The sequence below is a fragment of the Austrofundulus limnaeus genome, unplaced genomic scaffold, assembly GCF_001266775.1.
Source record: "Austrofundulus limnaeus strain Quisiro unplaced genomic scaffold, Austrofundulus_limnaeus-1.0 Scaffold264, whole genome shotgun sequence".
Taxonomy (NCBI): Eukaryota; Metazoa; Chordata; class Actinopteri; order Cyprinodontiformes; family Rivulidae; genus Austrofundulus; species Austrofundulus limnaeus.
The window spans coordinates 44,957-52,727 of NW_013952666.1; positions in this window are offsets into that span (position 1 = coordinate 44,957).

A 7,771-nucleotide genomic window follows, 5' to 3' on the forward strand; every position below is an offset into this window, starting at 1 on the left:
TATTATTGGTGATATAATTTCTGAGAAAAGAGATTCCCCTTAAATTTTCTGTCGTAGTTAAAAACTTACTTTTTTTATAGTATAGAGACCACAACACTATAATTTTTGAAAACCCAGAAACCCACATTGAGACTTCTAAACCAGTCATTTAAAATACAACACATGCATACATTTTTCTCTACCGCACACATTTATTTATGTGCCATAAGAGTTGGCCGTAAACCAGCTCTGCAGGGTGTGCAAGCATGAGCAGCATGACATCATTTGACTGCTAAATGTGTGTCTTAATTCAAACTACCTCTCTATTCCTGGCTGCGAACCAACAGTCGATGTCCTTGGTTTATGACGCATTCCCTCAGTGGTACCTTAAAGGAAGCTGATGACAAAATCAGACACATTACTGGACTGTTTCCTGTGGGGGAGTTATTCTGTCAGGCAGGTCAACAGTAATGGTGAAGTTAAGTTTTCAGAAGCAGTCAGACAGGTGTTCTTCTTTTCCCTTAGGGGTTATGCTTTGCAGGGATTGCCTTCCAATAATGGTGGACATGGTTCCACTAATCAGCTAACAGCAAAACAAAGTTTTCATTTAGCTGACAAGCTTTTTCACTAACTTTGAAAACCATTAGCAGGACTACTTAGCTTCTGCTAAAATAGCTTTGGCCAACTTTAAACCTGCTAAATTGTATTATTATTTTTATTTTTTACAGAACTTTATTGCAAAGAAAACCCTTAACAAAAAGTAGTATTTTTGAAGTTCATTTTAATAAGTATTTTTGAACGTAAGCTTAAATAAATCAACCATGCACTAAATGTACTAGAAAGTATACTGATTTAATACGTATTCGGACTAAATTGGGTCAGTTTTTTAGTTTATAAAAAGTATACTGTTATAAGGTCTTTTTGAGTTTAAAAAATTATACATTTAAGTACACTCATTTACTTCATGTATAGTACTTGTGGTTCACATTTTAGCTTGTTGAATTATATTTAAAGTATATTTAAACTAGAAGCACTCAGAGAGTGCAAACCTCTGCCAAGACCAATTTCCCCCATCCTGTAAGAGTTAATGACCAAAAGCAGAGATAGAAACACATTTGGCAAATAAGTTCTGACATCGTAAACATTTAAGTAGGCAGTATGCACGGGATTTCTCCCCGGTGGAGTCCAATGTGGAAAAAAAAAAGTCAGACTCGTCACCCAACGTTATTCATCGTCAAACTGGTGTGGGATTAAGCTCCTAAGTTTTCATCAGTCACATTTCACCATGTAAAACGTCTGTTTTATCCCCTTGTATGAGTTTGGAATGGTTTGACTCTCTTTATAAAATGCTTCCTGGCTCCCCGTCTCCAAGCTCTCTGTTTACAAGTCTAGTAGCGAGAAACTGTTTTGATTGGTTGTTTCGGAAATGTGGTGTGTTTGAGGAAATGGGAAAAATAGGTTTCATGGTGCATTCACGCATTTCCTGGTCACAAAACGTTCTGTACATGCGCATATTGTGGCAAAAATTATTCAACATTAAATCTGGTTTTAACATTACTTTTATAAAGTTTGAAGTCCGTGCTGTCCAATCCAGCTCACTGTTTTTTACAGYAGCCCTGTGAAAGCATCACAGCTTTGCCGTTCTCAGAGTGTTAAAAGAAAAAAAATTCACGTATCCGCATCGTGATCCGGAACATCACCAAAATTTATTAGTGTGTTCCTTGGCCCAGTATCCACATGTGGTAAAAATGTCATGACAATCAGTCCACAAGTTTTTGAGTAATGTTGTCCACAGACAGACAGACAGACAGACAGACAGACAGACAGACAGACAGACAGACAGACAGACAGACAGACAGACAGACAGACACGACCGAAAACATTATCTTGCCCTTGGCGGAGGTAATACATATACAACACACTGTACTGTGTTTAAAAGATCACAAGACAGAATCATAAAAACAACTTTGATATAAGTAAATAACACTTACAAGAGAGCATAAGTTTAAATCTTAGTATAAATGTTCTTAGTCTTCAAATTCTCTTTATACTTTTCAGTATGAGGCCAAGTATACTTCACTATGCTATTCTTAAGTATATCAAATATAGTTTATAATAGATCAACTTCAGTTACACTGCTTCATTTTAGTGTAAAATATGAATACTTGTAGTACACTTAAATATACTACTTTTTGCTAAGGGAAGAACATACAAAATGACTTTACCCAAAGTCTTGGATGTCACCACATCATCACCAGGTTTGTGTCAGCCCAGATTTACACCGCGTCCACTTCACCATGGCACAAACAGTAAGAACCAACTGTTTACAGTCAGTGAGAGCATTGACATTACTGCCTCAGGAATATGAACAAGCACAACTATTATTTTCAAAATATTTCACTAAAGACAGATTACATTATCTCAAAGTCCTAGCTATATTAATATGAGTATATTAATACAAATATGCTGTCAAAATTTATCACAAATGGCTATCCAGTTTTTATTTTGTTATTATATGAATTTTACAAATATGGGCATACAGAAAACAACCTCCTAGCCAATACAAAAATGTCTCATACTCAAGTCAGTTCTGCAAATATTGTACTCAGATTTGGTGTGGAGGTAGTTGTTAGTTACCCCCGACACATCCTCTGAGCACTAACATTTTGTGGGTCATCTTTCCTTAAACCTTTGGCATGCAAAGTGACAAGTGATATATGTTGCATCAGGGAAATGTAGGGTTATTTTTGCCTCTCAAGATGCTGATTTCATAAAAACAAACAAAACAAAAAAACAGCATCTTGTTTTCTTGTCAACAAGTGAGGCTTCAAAATTAACATAATAGCTTTACATTTTTTTTTTTTTTTTTTTTTTTTGTAAAATGACTAATTAGACCTCCCCAGATGTGATATATTGGACTTGGACCCATCCCATCTCAGCAGGTGCAGCAAAGCTAACAAGAAACACAAGATGTCAAACCAGAACCGCCTGTGCGTGCCTGAACAGAACCTGAAGGAGCTCGGATCAGCCACAGAGAGGGGAAACACCTGAGTGGGTGAACCCAGGAGGTTGTGTGGGGCCTTTGGCACTGGGTCAGCTGTTGTCTGACACCTGAACTCAGCTGGAAAGAAATGAGCTCTGTTTGACGGAGTACAGATTCACTCACTCTGGACTATGACTGGATTAAAGCTTAAACAGCCCCACAAGTAAGACTGAACTCTCATTTTTACTTTACAAGAAACCTACGTTTTCCTCAGCGCTTCCTCAGACCCTCTGTGAGCTTCATCTGACTCAGATTTGACACCAGCTGACTCAGACTTAGCACATGTAGATTATCACCAACCCAGATGCTGCACCAGTGGGGCTGTGGATCCTGGCTGAGCCCACAGAGAGCCCTCGCTTAGGGGGTGCATGACTAACAAAGAACATTAATGTTGCAAATATGTGTTGTGGTTTTAAATCATCCATTTATTAATCAAACATGAGCAGGGGAATCTCTGACTGGTTAGATCAGATGGGTCTTGAAGGTCTGTTTTTTTTTTCAACAAACCACATATTTTGTACTAATTTAACCACTCATGTATGGTTCAATCACAAATAATGACTTTTAGCATTTGTATCTTTTAGTCATTTAATCACATAACTTTATTTAAAACAATTTTCCCAATAGAATAACATGGAAATTTGGATTTTATAGTATTTTTCTAAAATCTACTTCAGTATATTTACTCTTTTCTTGACTATTTTGCTCTTTTTGCTTTTGGCTAATGTTTTGCTAATTGTAGATTTTAGCAATGGTTTCACTAACTTAATCTTTTAGCCTCTATGTTTCTCCTTTTAAGCTTTTAATTACAGTTTTGCTAATCAAAGGTTTTATTTCTATTTTTTCTAAAATTATCTTGTCGGTTTTAACTTTTAGCTGTGGTTTTGCCAACTTCACTTTTTAAGCTTTGCTAAGTGAAGCTGTCAGCTTCGTTTTTGCTCATCGTGTTTTATTCAATTGAATCACTTTTAGCTAAGATTTTGTTTATTTTATTTATTTTGTTTCATTTCATTTATTATTTATTTGAATAGGGACGTGTCAAGTATTAACAATACTATACAATTCCAACATTTATAGCCAGAGCTAATTTACAATGTCCATCCCTAGAAGGACTCGAGCTAAAAACATTAGCTACAGTTTAGATTTGCTTTTATGCATTTTAACCAAGGTTTTGCTAATTTCAGTTAACACAAGTTTTCTTATTTTAGATTTAAGCTAAGGTTTTGTCCATTTTTGTTTTATACAGTTTAGCTAATTTTAGTTTTAGTTACAACTTTGCTAAGTTGTTTTGCGCATTTTAGCTTTTAGCTATAGTTTTGCTAATTTATACAATCTGACTTATTTTAAATGTTACTGTTTTGCAAATTTGAGATTTTAGTTACTATTTTAATAAATGTTTTTGCTCATTTTAGCTTTTATCTATAGTTTTGCTTATTTAAAATGTTAGCCAAGGTTTTGCTCAATTTAGGTTTTAGCTAAAGTTTTACTAATTTTAGCCTTTGTCTGCTCGATCTAATCTTGACAGTTCAGTAGACGATTCGTTCTTCAACACATTTCAGGAAAGTTTTTCAGCACTACCCATTTTCAGAAGTTCACTTGTGCCTTAAATTATATATTGTACTTCTTGTTTTTGTGTTTTTGCCATGATTTTTTTATTTAGCTTTAACAGAATATCAGTAATTTATTTCTCCTATACTTCCTGTTTAGTTTTTTAGCATTCATTTTATTTATACACCATCTTTAACTCCCATATCTTGTTTCTTCCTTTTTTAATTTTTTTTTCATTCATAAAGCTCTTTTATAATCTTAGTTTGGGTACAAGTTTATATAAATAAATGTTAAATTGCCCTTCTCTGTCCTATGTATCATTATGAAGCTTTGAAATGAAACGTGCACATCCATGCATGTCAACCCTTTTCAACATTTAACTTTTATACTGATCTTCAAATATTCGGAAAGTTCACAAAATAATTTAGAGTATTTTCAAACTGGCAGAGCGGGTTGGAGGATGTTGGGGGCAAACTTAGCATTTCCTTTAATAGTAATAGTAAGTAATATAAATTTGAAGTTGACTTAAAAAATGTTTTTCTATATACACGTCTGTTTACATAGTATTGCATTTTACTTTTACTTTTATTATTTGATCAAGTTTTACAGTGTTAAAAATAGTTTGACTTTACTTGTCTGAACTGGTATTTTGATAACCTTTGCAGTTTTTACACAATCACATTGTAAGTTTTAGGATTTTTTTCACAAACTGAACTGACAGTAGACCATGTGTCGAACATTTGCACTGCCTAAATTGTTTAAAATCTTTTGCAAACAGACCTGTCTTAGTACCATATGTCTTTTTAGTACATACACAAATTATACATCAAAACATAGACACTGTCTTCTGCCAAGTGAATGGATTTCTCTCAAATTCTAATGCATAAAGTGCCTCTAGTTTCCCAAACAATAACAATTTGTTTGAGGCTTATTTTCAGTCAGCATTTCTGTCTGCTACATTAACTTGGTAATCAGGGAGAGGGACAGGTGTGTGGTTACCATGACTATAAAGAGCCAATGGCAGCAGCTTTAAAGGGATCCATGATTAGTTGTTACATTAGACTTTATTTGATAAACATGTATTTTCATTGCAAAATAAAGACTGTAAAAATACTGTAGGATGTTTAGTTTTTATCATTTTAAACTGAAAGTTTAAAAATATATTACACAGACATTTTATTTACACACAAAGCATTCTGGGTAAATGATGACGTGGATAGGTCCTCGGTGTGAGTGAGCTATATCCACCCTGAAGGTTAATCTTGGATAGATGGAGGACCTCAGTTTAGCTTGTTTGTCGCGCTAGCACCGAGCTAATACATATAAGGCAATATAGTGTCAGCGCTAGCATGAAGGCTAACAGGTTAAGCTGAGGTTCTTCTTCCATGAAGCAGCTCTGTTGTCCTCCATCTATATTTTCAGTTACAGGCTGAGTCATTTCTACCTTCTCCTCTCTGTCAACGCTCTCTGGTTTCATTTAAAAGAGTCGATCATCAGATATTGTCCAAGATTAACCTTCAGGGTGGATATAGCTCGCTCACACCGAGGACCTATCCACGTCATCATTTACCCAGAATGCTTTGTGTTTAAATAAAATGGTTCCGTCCGTGTTAAAATATATTTTTGAAAATTTACAAAACTAAAGATCCTACATTATTTTTACAGTCTTTCTTTTACAGTTAAAATAAATGTTTATCAAATAAAGTCTAATGTTACAACTAATCAGGGATCCCTTTAAGAATTCTTTTGATCTTGGTTCTCGTTTCACTTCTACGTTTTTTTTTATTTTTTTTTATTTTAGTTTAGTTATTACAAAGTCCTGTTGAAATTTTGGGCAGTGGCTGTATTAACGTCAAAATGCCTTCAGAAGTTTTCTTGTTTGGTATTTATTGTCCTTGTGTGTTTTTTCTGTTTTTTCCTTCCTCTTAGCGTACCTGCGTTCCTGCAGTTTTGCTCCCATTTAACCATAGTAAATCCTTTTTTGTTCCTCTTTGGACACTTTGTTGAACATTTCCTTGGACATGTCTCTCAGATACTCAAATTAAAGCTCTTTATTTATTATTGTTATTCTTTGCCTCCTGTTCGGCTCCTGCAGGTAACAACAGATGTGAAACGGTTAAGATGGTCGACACCAAGGCCGACCTTTTCGTTATTCGTGACGTTGCGAGCCACCCGATACGGTGCAAAGGTCAAGACTGAAGGTCGAATGATCTGAGAAGAATTTGCCGGCGAAGTTTCAAAGAAGGGGTGGGGGGTGGGGGAGGGGGTTCTACAGGGAGAAAGAGGAAGTGAAACTTGACACAGCGACAGAATAAAAGCTTTAATCAGAGGGAAGGTTTAAAAGGTCAGTTTCAGTTCGTCTGAGGCTGCTTTATTTACAGCACCGTAGGAACGAGATGCAAACAAGGAGGCAAATAAAGTTTAATAATTAGGAAACAACAAGAGAAGGAACATGACCTGGGTCAAAAGCAATAAAATAATTCATCCTGGTCCCTAGATGGTTTTGCTAACGTGCTCATCTGAAATCCTCATGCTTGTATTACAATCTGCCAAAACATCAAGTGAGTTATGAGCTCTCCGCTGACCGCTCGTCTCACCGGACCCTCGCTGAGTCGTAAAACAAGGTCACACGGAGTGCGTGTTTGCGAGCCCAATCTGGAACTTTGTGCACATCTTTGGAGGATTCATTTGTTATGCTTAAGACGGAATGTCTCGAATGTTTAAAGCTGGAATACTTTGGCAGAACAGGCAGAGTAAGCGGTATCTGAGGGGAATTATAAAGGCTTTGCTCCTTTCCATTGCAGGAACCCGCCCTCTGCTCTGGAACATGCTGAGCATTTTTTAAGTTAAACTTCACCAAACAGTTTCTGACAAGACGTACGAGGGTGTCTGCTTCAGTCGGGGTTTCTGGTGGATCCAAATGGCAGCTGCTCTGGGGAAAGCCATGATTGTGTATCATGTATCTTTTCCCTCCACAAAGGTCAGATTGAACAAGGATTTTGATTAGGATCAGAATCTGTTCCAAGCTCCATGTGTTTAAATCATGAAATCGTTAGACAGAGGCAACAAACGGCTGTAAAGGTAAGCTGTAAAAAATATACAGCTGGAGAAACTATGGGCCTCATGCAAGAACATGTTCGTATTCTTCTCCTAAATTTCTCTTACTTTTGTTCGTACAAAGGGTTCGTACGAACATGTCAC